This window comes from Medicago sativa, chromosome 5 (assembly GCF_051527215.1).
Source record: "Medicago sativa cultivar Bolivia chromosome 5, Bolivia_mono, whole genome shotgun sequence".
NCBI lineage: Eukaryota > Viridiplantae > Streptophyta > Magnoliopsida > Fabales > Fabaceae > Medicago > Medicago sativa.
The window spans coordinates 71,120,639-71,138,962 of NC_140753.1; the positions used below are offsets into that span (position 1 = coordinate 71,120,639).

General features: G+C 32.7%; 2 long non-coding RNA genes across 4 annotated transcripts; one reads left to right on the forward strand and one right to left on the reverse strand.

Moving 5' to 3' along the window:
* Positions 1 to 400: 400 nt before the first annotated feature.
* LOC146924599 (uncharacterized) lies at positions 401 to 2,404 on the forward strand. The gene is made up of 2 exons (XR_015010980.1): positions 401 to 1,798; positions 1,973 to 2,404. It is a non-coding gene; the product is annotated as an uncharacterized LOC146924599 (long non-coding RNA).
* Positions 2,405 to 3,769: 1,365 nt separating this feature from the next.
* On the reverse strand, positions 3,770 to 7,139 carry LOC146924600 (uncharacterized). 3 transcript variants are annotated; one of them, XR_015010983.1, is made up of 4 exons: positions 6,781 to 7,139; positions 6,172 to 6,240; positions 5,646 to 6,086; positions 3,770 to 5,242 (listed from the first exon to the last, which is right to left on the reverse strand). It is a non-coding gene; the product is annotated as an uncharacterized LOC146924600 (long non-coding RNA). The 3 variants fall into 3 exon arrangements; XR_015010982.1 differs by having other exon boundaries at positions 3,770 to 4,179; positions 5,181 to 6,086; XR_015010981.1 differs by having other exon boundaries at positions 3,770 to 6,086.
* Between the last annotated feature and the right edge of the window lie 11,185 nt (positions 7,140 to 18,324).

An 18,324-nucleotide genomic window follows, 5' to 3' on the forward strand; every position in this document is an offset into this window, starting at 1 on the left:
TTTTATCAAAAAAAAAAAAAAAATCCAAAAGAAACTTCGCTGCAACTTATTTCACGATTCACAATGTAAATTACATACATTTTTATTAATACCCATTAGTATGTAATTTTTGGAATGTGTTGATGCTTCCATATGTGTTTTTTTTTTGTTTGGATTATCCATACGTGTTTTTTAGAAATGATTATTGTTGAATTATTCTTTTTGAGGATTGATCAGTGGACTTTTATGTTGCTAACCCTAGTTTTTAATTAAATTAACCATGCCTTTGAATTTAAGTTAGACATATCTTTTATCTTTTTTTTTTTTTTGAGGAACCTTTTGTCTATTTCTATCGTGGAGATGCAAAGCGCCATGAATTTAACTTTTTGACATGATTTAATTTTTGAAATGGTGGTAACAATATCCTTTATTATAAAAGCTAGACTTGCTTGGCTATCATGTTTGCCCTAATCCTCCTTACTTTGCCCTAATTCCCTAGCTTTTTTCCCTCCTAAACATGTACTAATTGCTCGAGTAATCTCATCCGTTCAAGCACTTGATCACATCCGTTTATTCAAACTTGAAAAAAGTTATCTCACTTCGTTAATGAAATTGAATACGTATTAAAGCCTAATCAAGTCGGTCAACATTCCCCTACACTAATTGCTAATTAGAAATAACATAAACATCCCTTAGAAAGTGGCAATTGAAAATGTTTCACGCATACATTTTTTACTGTTTCACGCATACACTAATTCCTATCACATTATTCTACTGACGTTTCAATGTTTCACGCATGCATTTTTTACACTATAATGTGCCATCCGATATAGAGTGATAGGAAGATATGCGATTCAAGGTGAAATTTCCCTCGAATTTTACCACTAAAGTATGCACTAATCACTCTACCAATTACTACCTATTAAAAGCAATTACGATCTACTTATTTCAAATATTAACACGTATCAAGGTTGATTCGATTTTGAATATTAATTATTACGTACTGTTAATGGCAATTAAGAACGTAGTTAATGGCTTGAAAACGTCGTTAATGGCAATTAAAAACTTTTAAATCGCATATTTTTGTATAGGAATTACTTTTTATTGCTTTTATGCATTATGCACCAATCACTCTACCGATTACTACCTATTAAAACCAGTTAACTACGTACTTATTCAAAAATTAACACGTATCAAGGTTGATTCGATTTTGAATAGTAATTATTACGTACTGTTAAAGACAATTAAGAACGTAGTTAATGGCTTGAAAACGTCGTTAATGACAATTAAAAACTTGAAAGTCGCATATTTTCGTATATGAATTACTTTTAATTGCTTTTATGCATTATGCACTAACCACTCTACCAATTACTACCTATTAAAAGCAATTATGACGTACTTATTTCAAAAAATAACATGCATCAAAGTTGATTCGATTTTTAATAGTAATTATGACGTAGTGTTAATGGCAATCAAGAACGTAGTTAATGTCAATTAAAAACTTTTTGAATAGTAATTATTACCAATAGAAGACTTTGATTAATCACGTTTGAAACTAACGAAGAGAATTGTCAATTACTTATTTAAATACCACTTAGTTGTGCCAATACAACCATTCTCGACTTTAAGCAAATTTAAGCAAATATAACTCTTTCTTGCACTTGCTAATATGACAAACATTTTCACCCTCATTTCAGCTGTGACAGGTGGAAAGAAGGATTTGAAGTTGATTGTCCGTGTGGCCCATATATAGCTGATCTGTGATAAGGAAAATCCAGACGATATCATCTTCATGAACGTGATATTGGTTGATGAGAAGGTATATTATATAAATCGATTGTATAAATAAATGATCCTTTTTTCAAGTTGCCACTACGATAACATATGCTATGGTTTATGTTAATGACATGTTATTTTTTGTTTAGCTTTTCAAGTTGCCACTGCGATAACATATACTATGGTTTATGTTAATGACATGTTATTTTTTGTTTAGCGAGGACGAATCCATGCCACTGTTCATAAGTTCCTGGTGCCAACGATTCAAGGAATGATTGAAGAAGGAGGAACATATAAGCTAGATAATGTCATGGTAGGATTTAATGAGGGGAATTACAAACTCTTGCCACACAAGCACAAACTTAATATGGAATTGGTGTAAGGCTTGGATCAAGTTTCAAAGGAGTCAATTTTTGTTTGTTTTATTTGTAATGACTATTAACAAGAGTTACTTTAAGAGATGGGTTGAATGTAAAAAAAAAAAAAAAAAAAAGGTTGATGATAACCAATGATGAATGTGAAAATACTAATGTCACTTCAAATGTCGTTTTTATAGGATTTCGTAATGTATGATAAATAATGTAAAATGTACGGTTTTCAAACTATATTAATGTCAAGATGATATGATTAATGTAATGCATTTTTATCATGTGAATATTTCATATTATTTTTTATTATTATGATATAACTTATTCGTACATATTTTAGTCGGTAGGACCCGTGCGGAGCACGGGTCAATGGTCTAGTACTAACGTAAGGTTAGGCGTTGAAAAAAAACTCATGTGATTATTGATATTTATTGAATCAAAAAGGAAATCATATTTTTTTTTTGAGGTAATAAAGGAAATCATAATTAATATTCTAAAAATGATTAGGTAGATGAGATCATATGATTATTAATAACCCATAAATCTTGTCCATTAAATTTAGATAAAATGAAGGGTTAAGATGTGGAGTAACTCTTTAGACTTACTATTGGAGTCAATATATCAGTGGATGCTTGGAAACCTGGTATTGTTAAAAAAAATATTAAAGTTGAAGAAAATAATGAAGAAGAAATTGGAGGGAAATTGGATGCATAAGAGAAGGACACTTGTGAATTGTTGTAATAAGAATAACTTTACTTTAATATATATATATATATATATATATAGGTGTGTTTGATAATATTTTTTCCATAGTTTGGTTCCATTGTTAGATAGGAAAGAAAGTCTGATTTTGGTGGGACCCATGCTCTGAAACATTTCCTCCCCACCATGCGAAGAAACACAAAGGAATGGAGACATTGTGGTCAAATTACAAAATGACCATTGGCTTTTAAACAATTATCAACGTTGTTTTTTTTGTCTTTAATTAATATGTTCCCACCTGTAACTTCAGTCTCCAATTTTCATTCTAATTTGCAATATAGTATACTTATAAATGACTTGTTTTTAATAATGTTACTTATTTATATCTATAAATTATATATATAAATATTTTAAATATTATATCTATTATGTAGGGATATTTATGTCAATTTACTAATTATATAACTATCTTTCCTTTCACTTTCTTCTCACCATCATTCAAACCAAACAACTAGAAAATCATCTCGTTTTCTACTCACTTTCTATCCATTTTCATTTCTTTTACATTCTTTCATTTTACTTTCTTTCCTTTCACTTTCTCTTCTGATCCAAACACACCTAATGTGCACTTTTGAGTATTCATAACAAAAGAGAATAAAAATATTCAAAGTATTAAAAAGAAATTAGTAACTTTTCATGGTACAATTTTTGGCAAATTCAAAAAAGAGAAACAAACTCACAACAATGTATGGTCTGAAACGATTCAAGACAGAGGACATAAAAGTGAGATCAATAACTCAATATATATATATATATATATATATATATATATATATATATATATATATATATATATATATATATATATGAAGACATACAAAGTAAATAAAAAAATAGGAAAACCAAGAGATGATTTTACAACTATATATGCAATCATACACATGGACACAAATAAAATTCTTAAAAATTAAAATTGACTTATTTTCACAGTAGCAATTCATGAGTATGTAGCTATAGTTGGTTCTATCTATTTCAATAAAAATAAATCTGAAGAGAAAAACTAAGAATAAGAGAACATCGCCTTCTCATCAAAGTCTCACTCTCCATCATCTTCAATATATGAACTCAAACCCAAACACACCACCATCCTTCTCATCAAAGTGATATATCTGCCACATTCTCAGTCCCCTTCACTTTTTTTGGCATAATTATATTGAAGTAATCAAGAGGTAAAGGAAACTTGATAATCAAACCTATTTGTGTACACAATTCATGAACTCAAATGCACAGGTGTATCTACCATTCATCATATCCATATTAATTTATTTCGTTGCAATGTCCAATGTTGCACCTTCTTTCAAGATTATCAACAAAAGTGAAATGTGAGCATTGTTAGTAAACTTATATTTCAATCAGCAAATAAAAACCAAAACTATCATGCAAAGTATTATAGCAAACAACGTAAAAGGAGGGAAATATTGTACTTGGACTTGGACACTAAATGAGTGTAAAAGATAAATTAGACAAAGAGTTATTAAATCATTGTACATAATTATTATGTAGAATGAAATTAAAATCAAATGAGATATAGAATTTACTATCATGAAATATAAATTACTTGTCTCAATTCAAAGCTTAAGTTGTAAATTTAAAATAGAGCTAATTGATAGTTCAAAAAAAATTATAAGATCGTTACCACAATGGTGAGCTTCTCACACCAAGTTTTCCAAGTTTCCATAAAAATGGGAAATGAAAGAAATGAGTAGTCGCAAAACAAAGTCTTTGAACACAGAACAAAACCAATTGAGAAGGCAACAACGATGAGATTACATGCAGGATGGGTCTTGAAACATATATCATAATTCTCACGCTCTTTATAAACTCTAAACGGTCATAATTTACTACAATGGCATATAATCAACAAAGAATCCTAGCAATTTTTTTCTTTATAAGAATAAAAAAAACTTAATACTAACCCCAGTTAAGATGAATTATGATATATGTTCACTTGCAGCTAGTAAAACTATGATTAGAATTTAGGACTACTGATCTAAAGAGCTTTTGAAAAGAAAATAGCTTTATGAGAGCCATGAGTAGTAAATGAGACAAATGGCTCATTAATTGCCCTGCTCATCTCAAACATGATCATTTTTCACTATAAAAGGCTTAGAAAACATCATTTATCAATTTAGCAACTATAGGTGACAAACAAAATATTGAGCTCATACACATTTGATTAATATACTGATGCAGATCCTATGATGTATTCTTTACCTTTATGAAGAAAACACCATTGTACAGTGCAATTGGATACATAAAAACTCAACTTCATAAGGACAAAATAATGTTGCATACCTTGTGTCATGGTGAGCTATTGTTCAGTACAAATGGATATATGAGTAAAAGTTTTTTTGGTCCTAGATAGTAGCAGAAAGAAATCATTGAGCATTGTTAGTAAACTCAAGTATTTCAATCACCAAATGAAAACCAAAACTATGCAAAATAGTACAGGTAACATCATAAAAGGAGGGAAAATTATATTTGGACACCATAATAGCATGTAGAAGATTAATTAAACAAAGAGCTATTAAGCACAAACAGAGGGAAAAATCAATGTGTATAATTGTTATGTACCATGAAATTGAAATCATATGAGAAATAACTGTGATAGGGTGAATTTACTATCATGAGTATAAATTATTGCCTCTATTCAAAGCTTAATTTGCCCATATTTCTAGTTGTTATTGTTAGCATAAGAAAGAACATTCGTATCTTTAATGGAACCAAGTAGGTTTGCAGATCCAAGAACGATACTTATACCTTGATTGGTTAAAGATTCTCTCTGTGAATACACTGCTGAACACCATCCAACATCAAAAGCATCCCCGAGCACTCAATCCAAACTACAATACCTTCTGATCGCATCAGATTCAACCCCTAAAACTCAAATATCACAATTGTCAGGATAATAAATTCTCTCTGTGAATACACTGTCGAACACCGTCCAACATCAAAAGCATCCCTCTGCGCTCAATCCAAACTACAATACTTTCTGATCACATCAGATTCAACCCCTAAAACTCAAAGATCACAACTGTCAGGACCACAAAACAAAAGCTTGAAGCTTTTTCATCACAAAACAACTTTGGATCTAAAAAGTTTCCCAATTACATTCCAACCTAAAATGATGAAAATTATTCTATTGCAGTCACTCTTGCGCTTCTTCCTTCAGCACCACCAACTTTACTCCTCATCCTCCTCCTGAAAAACATTAATAATTAAATCAAAAATCAATATATAAAACCTTAAAAATCGTAGAATAATACAAATAATGATAAAATCTTACATCATCATCATCAGTGACTTCAGACCTGGACTTCTCAGATCCTTCTTCCTCCGAAGCATTCTTCTCAGTCTAATACACCAAAATGAGTTCAATTAGCCAAAAAAAAATCCAAGTAAAATCAGAACAGTGAACAAATCAAAGTAACAGAGAAGTTATAAAGGTAATTACAATTCCCATATGGCTTTTCTAAGTTACAAATCTTACATCATCACCACTTTATACATTACTTTTCCTACGTAATTACAAATGAGTACATTGTTCAATCAGCCACTTTATGCATTATGGCCTTTTCTTTTCATCATCATCGTAATAGGATGAAACCACCAAATATTTAGATAAAACTTGCAAGGTTAAAAAAAAAAAACCAATACATATTATTCATTACCAAAATTTGGATTTTGGGTCCTGATAAAATCAATTTCATGGTTCAACGCAGTCCACAAATATACAGTTAGTGAGAATACCTAATGAATATACAGTCCAGTAAAAACATAGAATAAAATGAAAATACCTAATGCATGACCAAACAGAAACAAACGATTTAGTTGCTATATATCAATTTCACAACAAATCATCTGATAGCATAAGAGAAGCAAATTTAAGGATTACCTCAACCGTCGAAATCAAATCGTCAGCGAAATGGATCGGCCACCGCGACCCAGAGAAATAGTTTCCAAAATTCATTACAATGCAGGTACCCGGAGACAATAACAATGGAAAAGTTATTAGGGTTTGAGAAATTTGTGATCTGGGTTTGAGAAATTTGTGATCCAAAATTCATCATTGAAGGTCAAATAAAACAGAAGATGTGATCTGGGTTTGAGAAATTTGAGATTTTCGTTATTAGGGCCTGAAAGCGAAAGAAGAAGGCAAACGAATGATGTAAAAAAAAGGATTAATAGGGCCCGTGGAGGGAGAGAGAACTGACCGTGGCAATTTTCTTTATTGGCATGGAGAGAGAGAGAGAGAGAGAGGTGTAATGAAGTGAAGCTGGGTAGAGAAGAGAGTTTCATAAAAGGAGTGTCTTGGAATTGGAATTGGGCAGAGAAAACTCCATATACCTACCTTTCCTTTGAAATTGGAATTTGAAAGAGGGATGGCGTGTACCTAGGTGCATGGAAAACAGGCCAACATAAATTCTGAGTGGGAAGGCTAAGAAGGGAAACATTGATTTCAAAATTCAAATTTTTGGAGCCATTTTTTTAGGATTAGGGTTAGGCAATTAGGGTTTGCATGTTTGCTAGGATTATATATACTAGACCATTGACCCGTGCTACTGCACGGGTCATACCAGGTAGAAGGTAATCGAATCAATCGCAATAATGTAAACATATATAGTTGATAGAAATTTTATATCAGATTTTAAAATATGTTCACTTCTAAGACAACAATTACTGCATATTGCTTTGTAGTACTATGAGCCCTTAAAAAACGAACAACAATAATGAGCAATAGTAATTGATTAGCATAATGCTTGCACAATGCTTGGTAATGCCTTTTGACCCATAATGCATAATTACTATTCATTATATACCAATTTCAATTTGGTTTATTAATTTAACATCTATTCATGACCTGAAATAACGATTAGCAATAATGAGCAATAAGTTTCTTTTATTCACAATGAACTATCATTAATCAATTTCATAAATACTAGTATGGACACCTGTGCCAAACACGGGCTAGAAATTCGTCATATTTAAGGGAGATGATATTGTGATGTATCAAATGTCATTTAAATCCAACATTAGATAAAATAGTGAATGTTGAACAACAAATAGGTGACAAAACTCATACTTAAGTCTTAAAATTTTGGATGAAGATGTAGCATTATTTTTACTTGTGTGGTTGCTCTTTCTCAATTGTGTCAATCCACAACCGTGTTGGTTGCCCATAAGGCCTAACTATTGTATGATGTCTCGGTTTAACATTGCAGAAGTGTAGGAGTGTTTCTTGGTGGTGGAACACGAACACAAAGAGTCTTACACTTAGTGGAGAGATGTTAGTGTGTCAAGTGACTCAAAATTCCATTGTATGCAAGAGTAGATATTGAACAAAATATAAGTAAGATGACCCATATATCTATTGTTTTAAGATTTTGGATGATGATGTGATGTCAATCTCACTTGTGTGGTTTCTCTTAGCATATCATGATTATGCAACCTAATGTAGTCTACTATGGAAGTCCCGAAATTATTATGATGTGACAATGAAATAGTGTAGATGTGTTTTGTTAATTTGACCCAGTTCTGTTCCGGGAGGTCTGACTACATAAATGAGCTATCATGACCCATTCTATTTGTAATTGGGCCAAACATTTTAGAGTCCGACCCAATCTGTTTATGCCATGGGTCAATCCGTCTTATTTTTCTTTTTTTGATTTGTTCAGTCTTTTTATGTCTTTGTGATATATTAGTCACTCACAACTATCTTTTTACTAAAATATGATTGGATGATCATATCAGTGTAATGATGCAATGTATTGTAGGCTTAATGTGATGATACAATGTATTGTAGGTTCCCTCAAAACTCAAAACATTATGATGAACTATTTGGTTAGTTTTTAATGTCATTAGTTTAATTTTTAGGGAAATGATAACCAATGTCGTCGGGACACTGGTTAAGGATCAAATATAACATAATTGCATTGATTAGCATGACCCATTATTATTCAATTTTTTTTTTGGGTTTCATTTGTTTTAATGCAATATTTTTTTAATCAATCTTTATTATTTTAAATTCCTTCATTTTGATCTTTGTTAGAATTTGACTAAATAAAAATATTGATGCTCTATGTCGAGTTAACAAAATATGTGCTTATTAGAAAATTTTAAATGTTGTGTTTTTTTTTATTTTGTCTAATTTTTTAGTAAATTAATCACCAAAAAATCTTCAACTCCTTCAATAAACCCATAAAATTACTCACAACTCACTCAATCTCTCAATTTAAAGTTCTTTTTTATTAGACATATTTCTCAATCTCAAATTTCTTTTTCATCTTCATTATTTTTCTAGTTTTTATTTTCTCTTCTCATGAAATAAAAGAACATAAATTCCACTCTATTAAAATACAATCATATCGCCTTTTAGACCATGTTTTGTCTTCGTTTGACCTTATTTGACTATGTCACAATTACAGACGCAGAGATTCGCACACTTGAGAGAGATGTTAATGAGTCAAATTTGAGTTAAAGTTCTACAATGGATGAAAGAGTGGATGTTGAATAACATATAAGTGAGATGATCCATATACTTGTATCTAAAAATTTAAAAAGAAATGTGGTGTCAATCTGAAAGTTAACAAAATATGTGTGATGTTGAGTTGACAAAATGCATGCTCATTAGACATTTGAAATTGATGTGGCATTCTTTTAATGATTCTAATATATTGGTAGTATAATTACCCCATAATCTCCAACTTCCTCAACAAAACCATAAAATTACATGTAACTTAATATTTTCTCTTATCATTTCTTTCAAGTTCAAGTTCCTTTTTCATATTCTTTCATATTCTAATTTACCTTCTCTTTTCTCATGAAAGAAAGGAGCAAAAACATCCCCTTTTGAAACAGCCACCAATCCACATTTTCCTTTACCATTTGAACATCTGACCCCATATCATAGACACAAAGTGTCTCACATTTAAAGAAGAGATGTTAATGTGTAATGTGCGAGTTAAACTTCTATATCAAATGCAGCAGTGGATATTGAGCAACACATAAGCGAGATGACCAACATAACAAATGTCTTAAGTTTTTGGATGAAGATGTAGTGTCAATATCACTTGGGGGGCTTCTCTTAGCCAAATATGATCATCAAACCCATTGTAGACTACCTCGGAACTTTGAACTTTATAATGAACTGATTTGTTAGTTTTTAGATTCCATTTTCTTGATTTTTTTATTAAATATAAACAATTATTTCAATTTTTTATATTATTTCAAATTCATTCATGTTTGGTCTTTGTTGGGATCTAACCATCGAAAAAAAAAAATTATTATGCTGAGTTGACGAATGAATGCTTATTAGACGTTTTTATGATTAATAAATTAGGGGAAATAATTTGATGGGTGATAAATGAGTTATATATTCCTAAAAAAGAAATGAGTTAAATATATCTACAAAAAAAAAAAAAAACTTCAGCAAGATATGAAATATGTAGGAATGCAAATAAATGAAATAATAGTTATGGTTTTCAATTTTGCTAAAAAAAAATAGTTATGGTTTTCAGTTAAAGAAGATTGAAGTCAGAGGTTCCGGGTTCGATCCATGAAAACTAACGTTATCCCTAAAACAACTTAACAATTTTGCCTATCTAAAAAGAAGGAAAAAAAACATCATAAATGTGAAATGAATGAGTTGAACAATTTTTTCTCTCTAAATCGGTTGTTATGTACTAATTAATAATTTTAAAGTTTGTTTAGAAATTTTAATTTTAGTAGAAAATTTAATTTTTGGAAAAAAATGACGAAAATAAATATGGAAGTAATATTATTAATATATTTTAAAATAAATGGAAATGAGATGTAGAATAATTTGATTGTAGGGAATACAGTTTGCTGATTTTCTTTATGTATATCTTTTTGTTTAGAATTTCATTATGTATATAATAAATTAATCATTGTACCCAAAAAAAAATTAAACAAATAAAAATGCATTAAATGTGACGGGGAGTGTGAAGATGTCACATTCACTTTCTATTTGAAGCAAGACGAAAGTTTATTATAAATTAAAGATTTGAGTTTAAATTCATATCAAAAAGTTGTAAAATGACTATTAATGCATAACGTAACATAAAAATGGCAATTAATGACATTGTTATTAATAATAGTAATTTCTCATTCTTCTAATGATTTACTATACAAAATTAGAGTTTTAATTGTCTCTAGGCTAAATTTATCAACAACAAAAAAAATTGTCTCTAGGTTAATCATCCATATTAAAGAAACAAAATCATTTTTTTATTATGATCTAATAAAATTTATCAACAATAATATCAGTTTTGATTATACTTACAAATGTATTGTAGTTTGACTTAATGTGTGTAAAAGAAATTTAATTTTAAATCAATTTAAATGTAGATTTGAAATGGTTTATTTTATTTTACGCATATATTCGACAACGATGCCACCAACATTATTTTTGTTTGAGTGGAATTGGATTGGATTCTCTTAAGCAAGGTTTAAACCTTGTGAATAAAAAAAAAGTGATTCAAGGATTCACTAAATGTGGTTATGTTATTTCTTTTAATTACTATTTTTTCAAGACATTAACTTCATTGGCATCCATTCTTGCAGCTGTCTTTTTCGGCTTATAAGTTGTCACTTAGTAAACAATAAAGTCCAGATTATGGAAGACAACACAACAAACAATTTTTAGAGCATTTTTTTTAGAGGATGTTTAGAGCGTTGATGTATTTGTTTACACTATTTCACTTGGACAAAAGGAGGCTTACCATTAGCATCAATGACACAAAAATACGTAAAGTTTCTGCATTATCTTTAGTGGATTGAAAAGTCAAAGTTTAACATAGATCGGTAACAAACTACAAAATCAAGGTGTGCAAAAACTTTTTGCCGTTTTACATAAATTGAAATATAAAACAGAACTAATTATACGGTACAATTTCATTAACTTAATAATGTATTTCTCAATAATAACTAATGATAATTACTATACATATTTATAACCTTGTATCATCTTCTCATACAACTTTTCTTCTTCCTATCTTTTAGGAAATGCTTCAAGGAGTATATTTGGTTTATCACATGTATCCAACTTTTTTACACAAAAAACAAATCACTAAACTATATAAGTGAATGCAATATCTAGTGCATCAATTTCTTGTAATTGAAAAACAATTAAAGGAACACTTGAGAGAAATGATATTTTCTATAATAAACCTAAATAAAAATGAAGTCAAAATAAAATAGTGGTTATAGGTTAAAATGGAAATGAAGTGGAGATAAAAGAGAAATGAAGAATATGGCCAGTTCCGACTTAAATCAAAGGAAGGAAATGAAGTGGAGATAATAGAGAAATGAAGAACATGGTCAGTTTCAACTTAAATCAAAGGAAGACAATAGTCAAATGAAATATGAGAATTAGGTAAAAAAAAATTACAATGTAACAATGAGAAGAAAAAAAAATAGAATTTTAGAGAAAACTTTCAATAATATGAATTGTGAATTGAAAGTGTGTTGTGAAAAGTGTGAGAGCAAAACAAATATTTATAGCCAACGACATCATAATCAAAATAATCATATTTTAATGTTCATCACTTCGTAGATCTCAACTTAGAAACAAAATCACAAATATTCAAACACATGATTTTCTGTTATTGATTATATTTATTTGACATTTACACTTTTTCTTAGAGGGACATTCCACACCTTATTTTTTGTTCAAATATAGATATGTAGAAAAAAAAAACGTTTAGCTTTGATAAAAAAAAGTTATTAAAAAAAAAGTAATATGTACTCATTCAGTAACCCGTATAATTTGGTTGTTACATTGTGTCATGTTCACAAAATTATATAATAGTAACATCCAAATTATATATTACGTCGAAAATATATACGCTCATGAAAAATGAAAAATAAATGTATAAAGGATGATAACCATTTTTAAATACAAATGAATATTTTATTGCATTCTTATCAAACTTTTTTTTGCCATATTTTATTCATAATGTGTATAACAATAAAAGAAAGTTTTAAAAAAATAGACATGTATGTGTTACCAAAAAAGATATGCTTGCCATATTTTAGTCTTTTTCTATTGCAATAATTTTTTATTGCCTTTTTTTTTTTGAAAGATTTTTTATTGCCTATTCATGCACATATGAAGTACTTTACTAATGTAATTTGATTGCAATCCTCTGACAAAATTAATTATTTTTAATTAACAATTCTGATTCCTTAATATATGGTGCTACGACTTCCTATTATAAAGAATAAAGAACACGTTAATATCTTGATTCCTTGAAAACATTAATTCTTATTCGATTGCACCAATACGTAGAGTTTGTTCAAAAAATGGAAATAACTATAGCCTAATTTTTTATTTGAAGAACTGTAGCTTAATTTTGATCACTCAATGTCGACATTTCTCCCAAACAATGTGATTGAAATACTTTTTTTTGGGCATCATATTTGTTGTCCATTTTTCAGTAAATAAAAAAAATATGGTACCACTAATTGCTACTCATTTGTCGGGTTTGGTTTACTACGTTAAAACAATTTATGAAAACAATTGTTATTTTCATAAATTAAAAAAAATCACAAAGAAAATACAATAATTAAGTTATTTTTGAGTAATTAAAAAAAGTATCAGCCAACTAATATTTAAAATTGATTGGTCATACAGAGTCGACATTAGAGTCGAATAAGAAAAAATAACTTTTTAGTTTGGTTGAATATGTAAAAGTAGTCTAACATTTTTTAGTTTTAATCTTTATAAAAATTTAAATTACAGTGCCAATATAATAATGTTCGTTTGAAATATATATAACAATTGCATCTTTAAATAAATGTAATCAAAATCAACATTATTAAGGCAGTTTGTATGTGAAATGTGAAATGGACACATTTGTTGATGAAGTAATAAATGCTAGAGTGAAAATTGAGATGCCATGTGTACTATCGCTCATAGATGTATCCTTTTGTATTATATAAAGATAAGAAATTTGACTTTGTTACATGGAGGACAGTCAAATTTCTAATTTGATTTTTGCGATAACTACGTCATAATTGCTTTTAATAGGTAGAGCAATTAGTGCATACTGCATTAAAGCAATTAAAAGCAATTCCTATACGAAAAACAATAAAAGCAATTAGTGCATACTGCATAAAAGCAAATAACCTTGATACGTATTAATTTTTGAAATAAGTGCGTGCTAATCTTTCTTTTCCTCTTCATGAAATGAAACTTCATTAAGTTCCATAAATATCATTACTTTTTTCTTTTATTCGATTAGCACTACTAACCTTTTCCATTTCGTATGAGCAATAAGTTTTTTTTTATTCACAATGATGTTAACGATTAGCAATAATGAGCAATAAGTTTCTATTATTCACAATCAAATATCATTAATCAATTTCATAAATTTTTGAAATTTGAATTGTTACATGGATGACAGTCAAATTAGTAATTCGATTTCTGTAATAACTACGTGCTAATCTCTCTTTCACTCTTCCTGAAATGTCATTAAGTTCCATAAATATCATTACTGTTTACTTTTATTCGATTAACAATACTAACCTCTTCTATTTCGTATGAGCAATAAGTTTTTTTTAAGTCACAATGATGTTAACGATTAGCAATAATGAGCAATAAATTTTTTTTATTTACAATGAAACATCATTAATCAATTTCATAAATATTTGAAATTTGACTTGTTACATGAATGACAGTCAAATTCAAATACGATTAGCAATAGCTACGTGGGAATTTTCATTTTATCCTTGCATGCAAATGTGAGTATCAAAATAAAATTAACTACTTGTTAACAGAATTGCACATACCCCTGCATTGCTTGATCTTAAATCACATCATAAAGACAAACGGGAAGCATCACAAAAGTACAATTACCGTAAATAATGGAAACAGAAAATTGAACAAAAAATATAAATAATGGAAACAAAAAATTTAACAAAAAATATAAATAATGGAAACAGAAAATTTAACAAAAAATTTCGTATATAAAACCAAATTTTTATATGAGGTGATAGAAATGGACATGATAAAAAAGCAATGTAATACAAAAACAAAATACCATAAATCTAGAAGTGACATCAAAACCAGTTAAATACTTCTTCCACCAAATTTGAAAATTTCTTTCATCATGATTGTACTTGCAAAAAGTACGGTAAGGAATACTAGGATTCTAGGGTTTAGACTGATGATTGGATGCCTTGAGAATGCTCTCAAGAGTGGTATTTATAGCCTGCTATGGGCTTGGGCTTTGGTTACTTGGTTCCCAAGCAACAGGGGTATTTGTGTATTTTGGGGCTTTTAGGCGGTTTCTAGAGGCTTCTAGAAGTTTAATGAGGCGGCACCCTTCAGGGGGGCGCGCCAGGGCTCAGGAACCCTTCTGGAGGGCGCCCAGGCCCTTCCAGAGGGCGCCCAGGCCTTTCTGGAGGGCTTAGAGCCTTCTTTGGAGGGCTCCCATGCCCTTAGGAATGTGATGACGGTCCACAGCCCCCCAAGCACGAGTCTTGGGACAAGGCGAAGTGATGATGTCGTGCGAACAGTCTTTCTGGGATCATTTGATTCATCTAGGAATATGATGACGGTCCACAGCCCCCCAAGCACGAGTCTTGGGACAAGGCGAAGTGATGATGGTTCCATGAAGTCTCGCTATGCCGTCGGACTATTTCTAGGATTTCTTGGCGGTTTACGGATGTCACGGATATCCCAAGGGTAGATATAGGTCTTGAACTTGGAGCGCTGTACTGAGTCTGTCGTGGAATGCTTTGACGGAATCTGAGGGTGTATGTTCTGCGTGCCCGTATTCTATATGCCCCCCAAGCACGAGTCTTGGGACAAGGCGAGATGATTGATGATCCGGGTTTGCTCTGTATGTTTTGCTTTGAAGGCGGTCGCCATTAGGCGATCTCGTATGTTCCTTTGTACGGCGAGCACTCCAAGGCGCTCCTGGGGTGTGTACGGACCTTTGATATGCCTTCAACCCTCGATCTCCGCCACGTGTCTTGATCTCTACTCTGCCCGACACGCTTCCCGAGGCGGCTTTCGGTCTCCCTTAAAAACGGATTTCTAGGTTTTCATTTCATTTTTCACTTGTCCAACTTTCCTTGCTGCTCTCCTCGTCGGCTCTCTCTACGTTCTTGTTTGCCGGTTTAAAACATCTACAGATTCGTCTTCAACTCCCTCGCAGGTACTTATTGACTCCTCATCCTTTCTTTTTTCCTCCTCTTTTTGCATTTTTATGTTTAGAGCGAAAACGTTAGCTTTAGGAGATGGTTCTAATTAGGGAGTGTGATGGTGAGGGGAAATTGGTCCAACCCATTGATCCGATTGAAAAGGAAAACTTGAGGAAAGCGTGTCTGAGGCACGCTACTGGTGCTGATGGGATTATTAATTGGGATGCTTATTACGATGGGTTATTCGGGGAAGAATTATTTAGTGACCTTTCGAGCGAGTCAAGCGCTAATTCGAGCCATGATAGTGATTGTGTGTTTCTGTCTGCCACTTCAGGGGCAGCTAAGGAGGACGAGTGCTGGGAAATTCGTCCGTTTCAGGGATCTTCGCGCGCAGTGGAAGAGAAAAGGATACCTTCTAGGTCAATAGGGATGTCGTTATTCGCGGAGGAGGTGTTGTTAGAAGAGTCCCTCTATGTTGACGTTTCTGCTATGGACTCTTTTCGAAGTAAGTTCGACATTTCGGCCACCGGACGGGAAGAGGATGTGGTGCTGTTGTCTTGTGATCCGGACGAGCGCGTATGTGATCAAGAGATGGCGGGCGAGGGAGACGAATCTTACTTTGTCTATACCGCCGTCTTAGAGGAATTCGGCGTAAAAATTCCTTTTACGCCTTTTGAGATGGACGTATTGAAGTTTCTTAACGTGGCGCCCACACAGATTTTTCCTAACAGCTGGGCGTTTATTCGTGGCTTTGAAATCCTATGTAAGTCGCTTGGTCTAGAGCCTTCTGTCGCCGCCTTTTTCCACTTTTATGGTACCAAGGACGTTAACAAAGGAACTTGGATAGCTATCTCTGCTCACTCTGGAAAAAGGCTCTTTCCCTCTTACGCTTGTAACTTTAAGAAGGAGTGGCGGGATACTTTTGTTAGAGTGCAGGGGGCGCCTGGGTGCTCGACGTCCTCAGTTCTGGTGAATGGCAGACCAAAGTTTCCCCTTCGGTGGACTAGTGCCCCTCTGGCGGTAAAGGGGTATGACTTGGATGCGATGTCGCCCTATGAGCATGAGCTAACGCAGTTCTTGGAGAAGGTTCCATTGACGAATATTCATAACCTGTTAAACAGGGAGGGCGACGCCGTCCGCATGGCAGCCTATTTGCGTGAGTGTCTTTCAAAAGTTTCGCCTTTGTTTTGGCTTTGTCACTTTATTTGATTTATTCATCTGAGTTTGTTTTACTTTGCGCAGGCGAAATGTTGCCTCTTACTGGTGCGGAGATGAGGAAGTACTTGGCTGAGTTGGAGAGGAGCAAGAACCCCGATGGCTACGTGTCTAGCAGTCCAGGGGGCGTTTCTTTAAGGAGGTTGAAGAGGAAGGAGTCCGTCAAGGGAGATTCTGTTGTGGTCGAGGTGGAGGACTTAGAAAATGCTGGTGGAGGGAATGCATCTGCTCAGGCGGCTTCTCCTTCGTCTAAGAAGGCGAGGACGGGTCGGGGGTCCAAGCCCAGCAGCAGTCGCCCTCCTTCAGGAAAAGAGATTGGAGGGACTTCTCTGAATGAAGATGTGATGGACTCTTTCTGGCACTCCGGGTTTGACATCCGCCGGTATAATACTTTCCTTGTTTTCTTAGGCGTTGATTCCTTTGGGCCGTTAGGTCTTTGAACTTTAGTGACTTTACTGTTTGATGATCTTGCAGGTACGTGAAGGAACAGGTGCCCTTCACTAAGGTGGACGTGGAAGCCGGAGTGAAAGCTAAGTGCAGCGACCTGGTGGCGGACATCCAGACTGCGGCGTTGAGGACTGTGCTGTTGAGCCACTGCCTGGAGACGAAGTATGACTTGGTGGAGAAGAAGCACAATGATGCTAGTGAAGACGTGGAGAAATGGAAACATAAGTCTTCTGGACTTGAATGCCGCCTTAAGGAGGCGTTGAAGGACAAAGCAGCTGCTGAATCCGCCCTGGAGGAAATGAAGCAGGCTAAGGAGGATGCGGAGGCGGAGAGGGACGCGACGAAAGCGGCTTTAGAAAAATCACAGTTGGCGGTAGACGAAGGGAGGCGGGCTCTAGCGATGTACTTTGAGGACGGCTTTATGCGTGCCAAAGATCAGGTGCTTTTGTTTAACCCAGAGGCCAAAGTTGACGAGCTTGATCCCTTCAAGATTATTGCGAACGGCGAGTTGGTGGATGATGAATAGTTCTTGCGCTTTGTTTTTATTTGTTCTTTATTTAAATTGTCTCTTGGTCTGTAACTTGATATTGGCGGTTTCTTAGAACGC